Here is a 14,701-nt window from a genome sequence, read left to right as displayed (position 1 = left end):
ACTGTTTGACATGTGGTTATCTATTTGCTGTTTTGGTCCTTCTTTGTGGAGGAGGCAAGTTCTGGGTGCCTCTATTCCTGCTCCAAGAATTTCTTATCTTCTTTGGACCCGTATGTTATTTTCATGGCAAAAGGCAGAAGAGCCTTAGGTTTGATTCTGTCTCTTCCACTGACCAGCTGTGAGAACGTGGGTGGAAGTTTACCTTTGTGAATCCTGGTTTCCTCCCTCAGGAGCCTCTTGCAGGTGGAGGTGTGTGAAGCTTGACCAGATTACATGTAAAGTAGCCTGCTGTTTGCTGCCCCTTTCCTATGTATTTGTTTGTTTGTTTAGTTGCTTTTTTTTTTTTGAGACTTTGGATACTACATTTACTTAAAGTGATTATACCCAGACTCATCAACTCCTTTCCTCTTATAAGCTGGAGTTTAATGTTTATCTGTTTTGTTTTGTTTTGTTTTGTTTTTTTTTGAGACGGAGTCTTGCTCTCTCACCCAGGCTGGAGTGCGGTGGCCGGATCTCAGCTCACTGCAAGCTCCGCCTCCCGGGTTCACGCTATTCTCCTGCCTCAGCCTCCAGAGTAGCTGGGACTACAGGCGCCCGCCACCTCGCCCGGCTAGTTTTTTGTATTTTTAGTAGAGACGGGGTTTCACCGTGTTAGCCAGGATGGTGTCGATCTCCTGACCTCGTGATCCGCCCGTCTCAGCCTCCCAAAGTGCTGGGATTACAGGCTTGAGCCACCGCGCCCGGCCGTTTAATGTTTATCTGGAGTTGGAAAGAAGCTGATGCCTCATAAATTCAAGCTCTGATCGTCTTATAGCTTCATTAATCCTTTCCTGAAGGATGAGATGATAAACCTACACTTCTGATAGGTTTATAGCTTTCTGCTTGGGGGCTAGTGTCAGGGGGGAGATGTTCTATTTTTATCTCTTTTTTTTTCCTTTGTTTTGATTGCTGTTCTGTAAAGGATCTTGCCTGTCCAGAGCATATTTCACGCATTTGACTGGGATACTTTCTGAATGGTATAGAGATAACCAATTGTAGAGTTTATATTGAAACTGAAGATTTTGCCTCCCTCAAGAATATTATAATCTTAACTTATTGTTTGAGGCTCCATTGCTTTTGAATAAATACAGAATGTGTTTTCTCTTCCCCTATTCAAGTGGGCAGTGTTTTAAATGGACTGTAACAGGAGCTTTCTCTGTTTGCATTGAGAGCCATCTCAAGTCTACATCCAGAAAACCTAATAAAAATTTGAGCTGCAAATAACTGGGTGGAAGCAGAGGAATGAAAGAAGTTGTTTGATGAGGATTTTGCAGAATGATGGCACAAGGCTGTTGCTTGCAGAAGGACTTAGCAATTTCTCAGGAAAGAGGAGTTTGCTCCTGCCCACTCCAGTCAGTCATTTCTGAGGGTTCAGATGACCATGATTTCCTCTTGCAAAACTATCTCACACAGGTGAGGTGGCACATCCTTCTACACTGGCCTCACTTTGGGTGCATTTCTAGTAAATTTTCCTTTCCCCTAACTCAGTGTGATATAAAGCTGTTCAAAATTATTATAAACAACACCAAAACAAAACAACCGAAAATCTCATCAGAGTAGATGTCTCCCGGAGCTTATACAGTAATATTGATCATTTTGCCAATTTCTGGACGGGAAAAAATTCTACATTTGTTAACTATACATTGTGTCATAAATCAAAAGCGAGTATTTTCTTTATAAGATTTCTCCATTGTTTTTGTTGACTGGAGCACATATTATCAATTGAACCAGTAGATTTTGGCTAGTAGATGAGATGGTGTGTCAGTTCTGTTTCTTGTTGGTGTTTGGTATCATGGTGGTCTTTGATATGGAAAACCATTCCTTCACTTTACCCAACTTGTGATTCCTTAGTACCTACGCCAGCTGTATTATTTACAAGAGCTGACTACTAGTGCCTCTTACCAACACTGTTTTCAGTGACATCATTTTGGTAGCCCAAAATCATTTGAGTGGAGTGTTTACACCACAGAAATTGGCAAACTCTACAAATCAGGGCTCTCCCCCATATCCCTGACCCCCAGAGAGCCAATTGCTAAACAATTATAGACCCTCGGTGCCCCTGGCAGTCAATTCTCAATGTCTCAAATCCTAGAAGACAGAGGACTAGTGTTGGACAGAAAGTCACCATCCAGGAAATTGATCTGGGTCTTCACCAGCAGATAAGTAAGCTGAGCATTCCTACTGTCACTGCCTCTGCCTGCCACCATGCAGCTGTAAGTAGCTCTGCCTGAGTGTATGTATACCTGTGTGTGTATTTATGTGGAAGGCCTGTGTGTGCGCCTGTGTTTATGTGTGGATTCAGGCATGTGACTGTGTGCATGCATGTGTGCAGGTGTATGCCTCTGTGTGCCCGTGTGCATGTGTGTACCTGTATGTGTGCATGTATACCTACATGTGTGCATGTGTGTGTGCATGCATGCCCTGTAGCTCCTGCAAGCAATTGTCTGAAGCAGACTCTGTCCTCTGCCACACATTTTTTCTTTCTGCCTAACACATCTTTCCCTTCCACCTCAGCCCATCAGAACAGAGCTAGGCATTCACTAGCCTGGCTAATCAGCTGCTCAGAGCCTTGCATACAGTGGAAGTCTGAGGAATGGTTCTTTCTAGAAGAACGTGAGAATCAGGGGCAACTCCTACCACATCTTTTCCCTTCTCTTGTCTGCCTCTCCTTCCTTACCTTTCAAATTCACATTTGGGAATCTTTAAAGAGAAAAAGATGCCTGGACTGGGAAGCTTGTGGGAATGAGGAAGGAGGGAGAGCCATTGCTGCCTGTTTGCCCAGCAGTGGTAGAGAGTTTGTAGACTGGCCATGGATGTCAGAGTCTGGTGGCTTCTCTAGGATCTTCCAAAGGGCCTCTCCCTTCTCACCAGGGAAAACCTAGACTGATCTCCAGGACCTGAGCCTTTGTAATAGCTCTCGGGTTTTGTCAGGCCTCTGCAGCTACTGTTGAGCCCATTAGGGGCAGCAGCCTGAGTCACCACTCAGAGTTAGAGATGAGGGCCAGAGCTCTGGCCTTCTCTCTGTGCCCTGACATGTGCTCACAGTTTGCCTGTATTGTTCTATAGTCTTTAAACATAATAGCTTCTTTAAACAAGCGCCCACTGAAGCAGGCCCCTCATATTCCCATTTCACTCTTACAGAAACTGGGGTATGAATAGGTGAAGTAACTTGCCCCAAATCTTACAGCCAGCAAGTGGCAGAAGCAGAATTGGAAGCCAAAGTTCTAGGTTCTCAGCTAAATCTCTAATCTGCCACTCAAGGGCCAGAAGCAGTGTTTCCGTTTATTGGCTAGTTTCTGTAATCTCTAACGTGAATGTCTCTTCAACCAGTTTTGTGTCTTAAATGTAACCACAGAAATCCAAACTTCCCAGGTTAAGCTGGGGATCTTGGTGTGGAGTCCACTCCTGCTGTGGGGCCTCTAACTGTTGCTCCACTCTACGTCCTGACTTAGTTGCAACCAGGAGATGGCTCCCTGTGCAGACTCAACAGGTTAAAGTTGGAGGAGCCATCCATCTCTGAACACAGCCCCTTGCTGTATCCAGGTGGAATCGAAAGCCGAGAGAGTAGGAGATTCATCAAGGTAGAATGCTGGATTCAGGCTCCGCCAACCCGGCTCAGGCCCATCTCCTGTTCATCCCTCCACGTGAGGGTGCAGACTAGGCTCTGCTGGCGGGTGGAGAGTGGTTGCATGGGAGCCCCTAGACGAGGACAGATCATTGCTGTTGGCCACTGGGAGGAGCTGCAGCAAGAAGCACAGAAGCATGTCTTAGAATCATTCCAGGGCATGGTGGAGCTGCAGATAGATACCCACGTAAGCACGGGCATTGGCAAAGTGATGTGAACACTGGGGCTGGGGTCTCTCTGTCCTCCCCAAAGACCCGAGACCTCATAGAACTATGATAAGCCTAGAGGAAGACTTATTTTTATTTCATTTTTTTCTTTTTTACTTCTAAGGTGATGCCTTGTGCAAAGCTGGTGCTCAAAATATATGATTATGGATGGATAGATCAACAAAGACATAAACAGCAACAATGCTGGTTGCTTGGCCCTTTTGCTCTCTTCATTGGCTTCTTTTTCCAGAGCGTGCATCTTCTGACAGGTCTAAAGTGATCAAGTGGGACCTCCGTTCTATTCCTTTCTTCACTGTAATCACGTGTTTGGGCACAGCTGTCATTTTACTGCCTGCTAGGAAAAGGGAATATGCTTGAATTTTATACATTTCTGAATTTCATAAATTTTTTATTTTTAGAGATGCTCCAGGCTGACTCCACACCTCCCAGTGAATGACAATTGTTCTAAAGGTAGACGTTCTTATTTAAGATTTTCATCAAGAAAAGTACTCTTTGTAGTGAACAAGGACACTCATGCAATTGGATTCACAGAGAAATGTTTGTTTTTCTCCCACTTGTTTAGTGTTGCTGGTGTTAGATCAAGTCTAGCCTTTACTGTTCCATTAAAAAATGACCATTTGTGATTACATATTTATAAAACTATATTCAGAAGGATATGTTTCAGATATTACATTTTTTCTAACAGTCCATTTCAGTTTTGAATAGAAGCCTTAAAATAGTTGGCCAGGCGCGGTGGCTCACACATGTAATCCCAGCACTTTGGGAGGCCGAGGTGGGCGGATCACGAGGTCAGGAGATCGAGACCATCCTGGCTAACACGGTGAAACCCCATCTCTACTCAAAACACAAAAAATTAGCCGGGCATGGTGGTGGGCATCTGTAGTCCCAGCTACTCAGGAGGCTGAGGCAGGAGAAGGGCGTGAACCTGGGAGGAGGAGGCTGCAGTGAGCTAAGATCGCGCCACTGCACTCCAGCCTGGGTGACAGAGTGAGACTCCATTTCAAAAATAAATAAATAAATAAATAATTGAAAAAGAAAGACTTAAAAATAAATCATGGAAAATCGTAAAGTGATTCATTATCTGAAATACTTTCTGAGTACAAAGCACTTTGTTTCCACTTCTTTGCTGGTACCTGCAAGTGAGCTAAAATGTGAAGGAAGGCATTTGTGATCTGATTTTGTGTCTACAAATGTCTGTGCCTAACCTTGAGCTGCTGCCTTTGTTGGTGTGTGAAGTGATGCAGCGAAGCAGGGGTTGGCAAACTTTCTGCAAAAGGCCAATTTATTTTACTTTGGGGGCCAAATGTGTCTGCTACGACTCCTCAACCCTGCCATTGTAGCCGAAAAGCAGCCATGAATAATATGTAAAGAAATGGGCATGACTATGTTCCAATAAAACTTTACACAAATAGGCACCAGGTCAGACCTGCCTTGCAGGCTGCTGTTTACCAACCCTGTAGTAAACAATACTCAAATGTACTCTAGTTGAGAATAAAATGAAAATTAGTGATAATGGTACAGTACAGCTAGAACATTATTATTTCTGACACAGCAATAACGTGCCACGTATATGAAATACTTCAACATAAATATGGGCAGATTATATTAACAGGTTGTATTGGCAATCACCATCCAAGTAGTGACCCTGACCTGTGACTTCTCCTGTCATCTACAATCATTTAAAAAGCTGTTGAACCACTGGGGTAAGAGTGGTAAGATGTGAAATCTTCCCTTTGTCACCCTAATGATGAATTTCTACCTAGTCACCTGGAACAGTGATACCATACATTTATTTGAGTTGATAATATGGCAAAAAAAAAAAAAATCATGGGGCTGCCCATGAAAATCCTATCTGTTTAGGAGATATAGGCAATATAAACAAAAGAAAAAGCTCCTAATAATAATTACCAAACCTGAAATCAAGGTAGAGGAAGATGCTTGCCCATGAAGATGTTTTAAGTCTGAATGTCCAGAAACAAGAGTCAGCCAAGTCGAAAGGTTGAAGAAGTCTGACCAAGTCTTCTCATTCCTAATCCACTCACGGAAGCAGAGAAGCCTGTTATTCCAGGCCTCGGGCTGACAGCTCCCAGGGCTTGCCCTTGCATTCTGTCCTTTACACCGCATCTTGGATATCCCAAAACTGAAACTCGACTTGGTGTGTGCCCTGCCTGCCGGCCTTTTCCTCCTTAAAGGAGAGTAACAGTGGGCAAGAGGCAGCAGCCTCCAGTGGCAGCATCACAACTGACCCCAGCCAAGAAGGACACCATGACATTCATGCTCTTCTTGTGTCTTTCAGGGGAATCCATAAATCAGACCCATTCATGGCCACCTGGGAAAACACCGGGAGCTGTTTGTAATCACAGCACACGAACACACCACCATCAGTCAATGTCTTCTCCTCAACTGTGATCAAAATTAATTTAAAGAGATTTAACTTTAAAAAGGAACATTGATGCGATGTTCATAAATCAATGAGCTAAATATTAGTCCTCATAACTGTTATAAAATCAGTTAATGATCCTTTCTGCTGTAAGCACAATTCTTAATCATTAGCACCATTACACATAGCTTCTCTTGAAATGCATCACCCAATACGTCACAACACACAGCACTCACTCTCTAAGCAATCACGTGAAAGAATAAGGAGATATCAGTAATTCAAAACTGCTGCAGGCTTCTGACTCCCTAGTAGGCACTGGTCCCCTAGAAACTATAGATTATGTGATGTTCAGCAGTTCTCAAACTTTAGCATGCATTCGAAACACCAGGAGGGCTTATGAAAACATGGATTGCTGGGGCCCAGCCCAGAGTTTCAGATTTAGTAGATCTATGGTAGGGTAAGAACTTGGATCTCTTTACAACCTCTCAGGGGTGCAGATGCTACTGCTCCAGGACCACACGAAGAACCACTGTTCTAGAGAAGGGGCCTACATACTTTCTCTAGAGGGTCAAATTAATACTTCTGCTTTACAGCCCATGCCACCTCCATTGCAACTACTCAATTCTGCTCTTGTAACACAAAAGCAGCCACAGATAATACTTAAGTGAGTGATGTGGCTGTGTTCCATTAGAACATTATTTACAAAAATAGGCATGGACTGGACTTGTCCTTTAGCCACAGTTTACTGACACCTGCGAGAGAGAATGAAGGACTATCTTCAAAAGACTTACCCCATCTCTCTGGCATGAATAACTGAAAGGGATAAAGTGTTGCAAGCCAGCCTCTCCCTACCCCAAATTTCTTCTTGAAAGATCTTGCCTGCACATAACATAAAGCATGAATGCCATGGCACCTGACTTTTATCTTTTAAAATGTGTTCCAAGGAACTGTCCAGAAACAACACATTATATTAGTATCAAAAAGCTTTAGAAACTGGATCATTATTCAGCATATCAGTCTGTTTTAGAGGAGAATACCAGAAGCCTACCTCTGTCACTTGTCACCATGTACTGTGTCGGCCTCCAATGGAACAAAGTATAAGCTCTGAGAGAGCTGAAACTTTATCTTCACTTTATAGAAAGGTGCCTGGAAAAAGGAAGGTGCTCGAAAATATTTTGTTGAATAAAAGGAAGTATAAAATCAACAAATCCCTTCCTGGCCTTTAGATTTCTAGATTTACCTTCAGAGCCTGGTAGCCAACTGTGCCTCCCTCCTCTCCATCACTACAGCCCTGGGACCGTAGGAACAGAAAAGAGACCAGGAGGGAGGTTCAGGGTCAGCGGATGTCTACCATGACCACCACACTTGGGCTGACGATAAGGACAGACTTCCTTTGAGTCTCTCAGTTCCTGTACTTTGCTGTTTGGACCCTCAAGGACCACTCAGCTCTCCAGACACCTAAGTGAAAGTTGGAAGTGGAAACAAACACCAGGGAACTGAGATCAAAAAAAGCAGACAGCATAGGGCTGTCGATGGAAAGAGCTGGCTCCATGAGACAGGCAGACTTTAGTATCAGAAAGGCCAGCAAGGTAGGTAGGAGTTGGGGGGGAAAGGAGATGGAAAGCAAAACTTCCTGTTGTGTAATGAATTTGTTAGAACAGAAGCAACCTAAGTGTCTATTGACAGATGAATAAAGAAAATGTGACATCTGTGCACAATGGAAAACTATTGGGCCAAATACTGCAAGACCCCACTTACATGAGCAAGCCAACACAGTCAAACTCATAGAAACAGAGTAAAATGGTGGTGCCAAAGGCTGGGAGAGGGAAAGACGTATTTCTTGGTATATTTTACAGTTTGCAAGACAAATACATTCTAGAGATCTGCTACACAGAGCCGTGCCTGTAGTTAGCAATACAGTATTACTCACTTAAAGATTTGTTAAGAGGGTAGATGTCTCATTAAGTGTTCTTACCACCATAATAGAGAAAAAGCTATTAGAGGCTCTGCTTTTTATTTATGTGCAGTTTGCAAGTTAGAAAGGAGAATAACTAGATCTGAGGTCTGAAAATCAGATTAGCAAGAGAATTTATATAAGATATAATATGTGATGATGAACTAAATTAGTACGAGGTCATTTTGCAGCTGAAGTCTTTAACAATAGGCACAATTTATGAACACTATTCCCTATAAGGGGGAGGTTTAGGAACAGATGCAATTATCTTAAATGTGTTTTACAACTTGGAGTTACACAAGGTATGAGGTTAAGAGGTTACATTCCCAATGGGTAAAGATAGGCTCTGGGGTAAAACATCAGATAATAGGAGTGCCCTCATCTCTCGAAATCAAATTTCAGAAAAACTTGGCAGGAAGATCAGTAACTTATGATAGATAACAGAGGCTAGTCAAATGTGACAGGGCTACTTGGTTAGCTTACTAAGTCGTAAAAGTTCTCTCCACTTCAGCTTACACCCAGGAAGGTCATGTACAGCATAGCACCTGAATCAAAGTAGGTTCAGGCCCAAGAATGTTGCCTGCTCTCTGTATCAGGTCCAGAATGGAGATCCAGGAGAGAGGAAAGTCATAGCTGAGCATGTCAGTCAGGGTGCTCCAGAGAAACAGAACCAATAGGGGGTGTGTGTGTGTGTGTGTGTGTGTGTGTGTGTGTGTGAGAGAGAGAGAGAGAGAGAGAGAGAGAGAGAGAGAGAGAAAGATTTATTTTAAGGAGTTGGCTCCTGAGATTGGGGCGCCTACATTCAGTCTTTTCTACTAAGTTCTTCTCCTAATTGGACGAGGCTCACTCACACTATAGCGAGTGCTCTGCTTTACTCAAAGTTCACCAATTTCAGTGTCTATTTCATCTAAAAAAGAGCTTCACAGATACATCTAGAATAATGTTTGTTGGTGTTTCCAGAGCTTCCCTAGTTTTCTTTCTGAGGCTGCCAGAGTCCTCTCCTTAATTCTGTGAGCCCCTCCAGTACCCTGTAAATATTCCAATAAGAACTTGGAGTTGGTTTCTCCTTCTGAAACAAAAGGAGAAGGGAAAAGAAAAGGAGAATAACAACGTTCTTAAGGGACAGAGGAACAGTAAATAAGCCAAACCCAAAGTAAGCCTGACCCAGCATGTTATTCCCCAATATTTGTGCTGAGTGATGTCATGTCAAGCTATACCTTTGCCACAACCTTGCCTGGAATGCTAAGTATAGCTTTTCTTTACCCAAATGACCTGTGGTTCTTTGTTAAGGCCATGAATAGTCATGTTGTAAGTCTCCAGTGAGCTACTGAAATTGTATATTTTCTTTTATTTTTTCCATAGCCAAAGGTATTTTATGAATTTGTGTCAGAGAAAAGCTTGTGAATGGTGCCCCAGAGGGTCCCTCCAAACCTGAAGGATGGCTTTGGGATTTGTTCTTATCTGGATTAATAGCAATCGTATTTCCCAAGCTTAGACCTTGTCTAAAATTGAGCAAGAACAGAACTGGCTTTTCTGTAAACATACTGAGGACTAGGATCCGACAGAAGTCTTTATTTACAACCCTCTCAAGCCTGCAAAGTCACATACACATACTTCACCCTGAATGGAATAATTAATCAATTATAGGAAATCACTTGCTGAGAAGGAAGATGGTCTAAAAAGAAAACCAAGTAATTTCAGCAGGAAAAAAAGGCTCTAAAGTTTTTTAAGGAAATTGCTTGCCATCTCTAACCCTAAAGCAGTGAAAGCCAATAAAGCTGAGATGGCAAGAGCCCAGGGGTATCTTCCAGACTCATGCCCAGGCATAGGCTTGTTAGTATAGACTCTTAGCAATTATTGGGGAACCTTAAGGTATGATACAAAGAATTTAGCCCATGTTCATATTGAGTCCTATTATAGAGCTGAACTCACCAATAAATTAACTTAATCTAATAAAGTGGCCATACTTAAAAACCCTTTCTATCATGAGGTGATCAGGTTGACATCTTCAGTGATTAGACATATTAATAACATGTACCCTTAACATAATGTGATTAAAAAAAAAAAAAAGGTCGCTCTGGTCTTCCTTCCAAAAACCTGTAACTCCTGTTTTTAACTATGAGAAAAACATCAAACACAAATTAAGGGACAATTTACAAAATAAGATAGCTAAAAAGGATCCTTGTCTGTTTTTGTCTGGAAGCCTGGAGGGACGTACAACAGAATGTTACAAGTGGTCAATTTTACGTGCTGGTAGGATTGCTGATAAGTGGTGACTTGCTTTTTCCTTTGGACATTAATCTGTTATTTAGGTTTTCCAAAGTGTATTATTTTTGTATTTTTTAAAAAACATATTCATAAAAATTAATTCTTGAATGTAGTCAAAACATCCACATGGCCAGTGAGAGAAGATATAACATGCTCCTTTGGAGGAAAAAATAACGCAGGCCAACAGCCTCTTCTTCGAGACCTTCTTCACTTCAAAGCCTGTGAGAACAGCCCTTCTAAAAAATGGTGTCACTAATGCTACCAAAACTCTGAGGTTGCCAAAACTACATTTAGGAGGCACATAGTACAGCACAAGGGCTGAGTGGTTCCCAGACAATGGGGGCTGCTGCTGTCCCTGGGGAGGACAAAGCCCATGCATTCTTCCTGTCTGAAGGGGTTAGCCCTGCACCTGTGAGTGTGCCTAGAAGAGGGGAGCCAAGAGCCCACCCGCTGAGCAGGCCACTGCAGGGGTGATGCCACTCACCTTGCAGCCCCTTCCTATTGCAGGGCTGACATCCCCACTGCCTACAGGGTGGAGGTTGTTTCCTTAGTACAAGTCCTTTTTTATTCTTCATCTTAAATTAATAAGTGTGCAAGGAATGAACTAGCACAGCAGTTTTCGAAGTGTGGTCTAGGACCCCTGGAAGTTCTCTAGATGCATTCAGGGTGTTTAGGAGGTCAAAACTGTTTGTAATAATACTAAAATGTTCTTTGCTGTTTTTCACTCTCATTCTTTCTCCAGTCTATAGTGGGGTTTTTCAGGGCCTACACAAATGGCTATGGCAACAGACTGCAGAAGCAAAGGCTGCCTTCTGTCAGCCAGTCGTAAGGCGGCACTTCCAGACCTTCCATTGCCTTTCTACACACAGCCTGCCTGCGAGTCAGCCTGGAAGAATTGGGATTTAGAAACCGTGGGCCACTGTCTCTCTTGTCTTCTCTAGTCCTCCCTATGAAGGCCCACCTCCTGCTGCCTGTCAGCTGGAAGGCTGCCGTCCACACTCCCTATCCATGAGACCTGCCCATTGTCTTCCACAAACAAGTGGGAATCTCTGATTGTTCTAGAACATTCACCATGTTCTGCTTTGTAATATATGTTTACTTTGCTGTTTCTCTAAAATCTCTAACAACAAGTTATGTGCTTTGAGATCTGTGTTTAGTTCTTTAAAGTTTACAAAGCATTCTCAACAGGCCATCACACGTACTTCTTATATGCCTTCCAGAGGGGTGCACTATTGTGCCTGTCTTAAGGGAAGGGTGCTGAGACTCTGAGAGGGTGCAGTTTTCCCAAGGTAACACATGTGATGTGTGGTCAGGCTGGGGCTCAAACCTAGGTCTCCAGACCTAGAAGCTCTGTCATTTATAGATTGTACTTCCTCAACTGATCCCACATGAAAAGTCTGAGCAGAGCCTCATGGGCCTGGTAGAGGTGACCCCGCTCACCACACTTCTGCTATTTGTTGTCTCACTTAATATGACATTCTCACACCTGAAGAGCCTTTTGAAAGGTTTTTATGCATTTTTAAGAGTAACAGAGTAAATCAATGTCCTAGTACCACCAAATTCTGTATCATTTCTTTTTTTAAAAAAAAAAAGGTAAAAAAATGTTATTCTTCAATTTCAAATTTCAAGCTCCTTTGAGATTATTTTATCTTGCTGAAAGCCTCTTTATTCTTGATGTTTGTCATGTTTATCTTTTATACTTAGAGCAATTCATATACCTTTCTAAAAAAATGTTATACAAGAAGATAAATGCTAAGACATAATATTGAATAACTATTTGAATCCTCAAGTAAGATAGGTGTTGTGGCCTCCAATATGGAAATGTAATTACAGAATGCGTAAGTAGCTTGCACAGGTCAAATAATGACTCAATGCAAGAGCTAGACATAAAATTGTCCTTACCACTCCCCATTTCTCTGCTAAAACACATTTTTTATAAATAACTTACAAAGCATTCGAAATTCCCTAGAAAATCAGTATTCATGGTTGTATTACTGTCATTTTTTTTTTGCAGTTTCTATTTTCTAACTTTTAAATAAAGATAAGAGGAATATTTTGCCAAGGTTCAGACTGGTTATTTTTTTCTTCAAATACTGTTAACTAAAGTATAACCTCATATGTGACTAAAATTGATCTCCATGCTCTTTATTAGCTGTTGAATTACTTTTGAAAAATGCCTGAAAGTGTCACTGAGTGATAAGTCGAGGCCCAATGAAATCCCAAAGATCCCTCACTTGTGTGTGTGTGTGTGTGCATGCACATGTGTGTGTAAAATATATTCTATCATTTTTATTTGATTTTAAGATATGAATATCCTCTTCAAGTATTTTATATTTATGTGTGTATGCAAATAAATTATATTAAAATTAATTTAAAGCCTACACTACATAGTATAATGAGAAATATCCTGGATATTACAAAGCAAAGTCAAGAATGACTGATGCTCTTCCCTTATGAGTAAAATTAACAATGGAGGAGAAATCAGAGAAATCCTGGGTCATTGTCTTAGTCCATTTTATGCTACTACAACAGAATACTGGAGACTGCATAATTTATAAAAAACAAATATTTATTTCTCACAATTCTGGAGGCTGGAAAGTCCAAGGTCAAGGGTCCCGCATCTGGTGAAGGCCTTCTTGGTGTGTGATCCCATGGCAGAGGGTGGAAGGGCAAGAGAACACATGAAAGAAGAGGAAGGAGGGCTGAATTCATCCTCTTATCAGGAGCCCACTCCTGCGATAACAGCATAAATCCATTCATGAGAACAGAGCCCTCATGAGCCAGTCACTTATGAAAAGCCCCGCTTCTCAGCACCATTGCTTCTAATCACCATTTGGGGATTAAGTTTCGAACACATGAATTCTGGGGGACACATTCAAGCCACAGAAGTAGTAAATAAGAATTTAAAATTCTCATCTATCAGACAACAGCACAAAAAGACAGGAAATAGAAACCAACCTGGAATAAGAAAGCAATATTCATCGAAGTGATTGTTATGTGGGATTATTTTAATACACACTGGGACTATTCTTGTATTTCATGAATGCTGATAAAAAGAAACTCCCTTTGCAGTAATAACAGTACATTCTCTAGTATATTATGGCTTACAAAACACTTTTAAATGTACAACGGATAAGATAGCAAGAGCTGGGTTCTCTTGGGTCTCCCCACACTAGCTACCAATCCTTGCACCAAGCTTAGAAAATACAGCTACAGACCCAGTTTCTCCATCAAAAAAGGGCAGAGAACTCCCTGTGTCTCAGGATCCTGTGGGGGGTAAATGGGGTGACACGGAGCTGTACAAGCATAATCAGGTTAGGCAAAGCCCTTCATTCTCACAACCTTCCTGGGAGAGGCATTAGCGTTCACATCTCTGACTTGCAGATAAGGAAACTGAGGCTCAGAAAGGTTTAGTGATGTAGCCACGGACTCAAAATATACACCTGGATAAGAGAATCTGCATTTTCAGTTTCTTCTTCAAATCCTTTTTCTAGTGCTTACAGCATTCGCAATAAGTGAATTCACCACCATTTGGGATTAGAAAACAGCCTATTTACAGGCGGATCATCTGAGCTCAAGAGTTCAAGACCAGCCTGGGTAACATGGCAAAAACCCATCTCTACCAGAAATACAAAAAATTATCTGGGCATGGTGGCATGGTCCTGTAGTTCCAGCTACTTGGGTGGCTGAGACGGGACATCACTTGAGCCTGGGAGGCAGAGGTTGCAGTGGACCGAGATCGTGTCACTGCACTCCAGCCTGGGTGACAGAGTGAGACCCCGTCTAAAAAAAAAAAAAAAAAAAAAGAGAGAGAGAGAAAACAGCCTATTGAGAGAAGAAAAGAAAATGGTTCCCAAAACTCTGTTTAGAAGTCAACCCACAGCTGGAGGGAATGGAACTAGGGCTTAGAAAATCCAGCTTTGGGTTCCAGGTCACACTCACCAGAGTTGCATCCCACATAAGTCCAACAATCCTTCTCTTCTCCATTTTGTTTGTTTGTTTTTGTTTTCCTTGGTGCATGGGTTAACCTGCCTTACTCCTATTGTTACTGTGAGATTCAAATAAGATTATTCATTCAACAATTCTCATCCTATCTACTGAGTATGTACATCTACATAGAACATCTACATAGTACATCTACACCACCAGTGGGTGATGACTGACATTTATCCACAGCATCTAGGACTGGAAGGGCTGAACACTCCCAT

This window comes from Trachypithecus francoisi, unplaced genomic scaffold (assembly GCF_009764315.1).
Source record: "Trachypithecus francoisi isolate TF-2019V2 unplaced genomic scaffold, Tfra_2.0 Lachesis_group2, whole genome shotgun sequence".
NCBI classification, from domain to species: Eukaryota; Metazoa; Chordata; class Mammalia; order Primates; family Cercopithecidae; genus Trachypithecus; species Trachypithecus francoisi.
Note: the sequence above shows the minus strand (reverse complement) of the source record.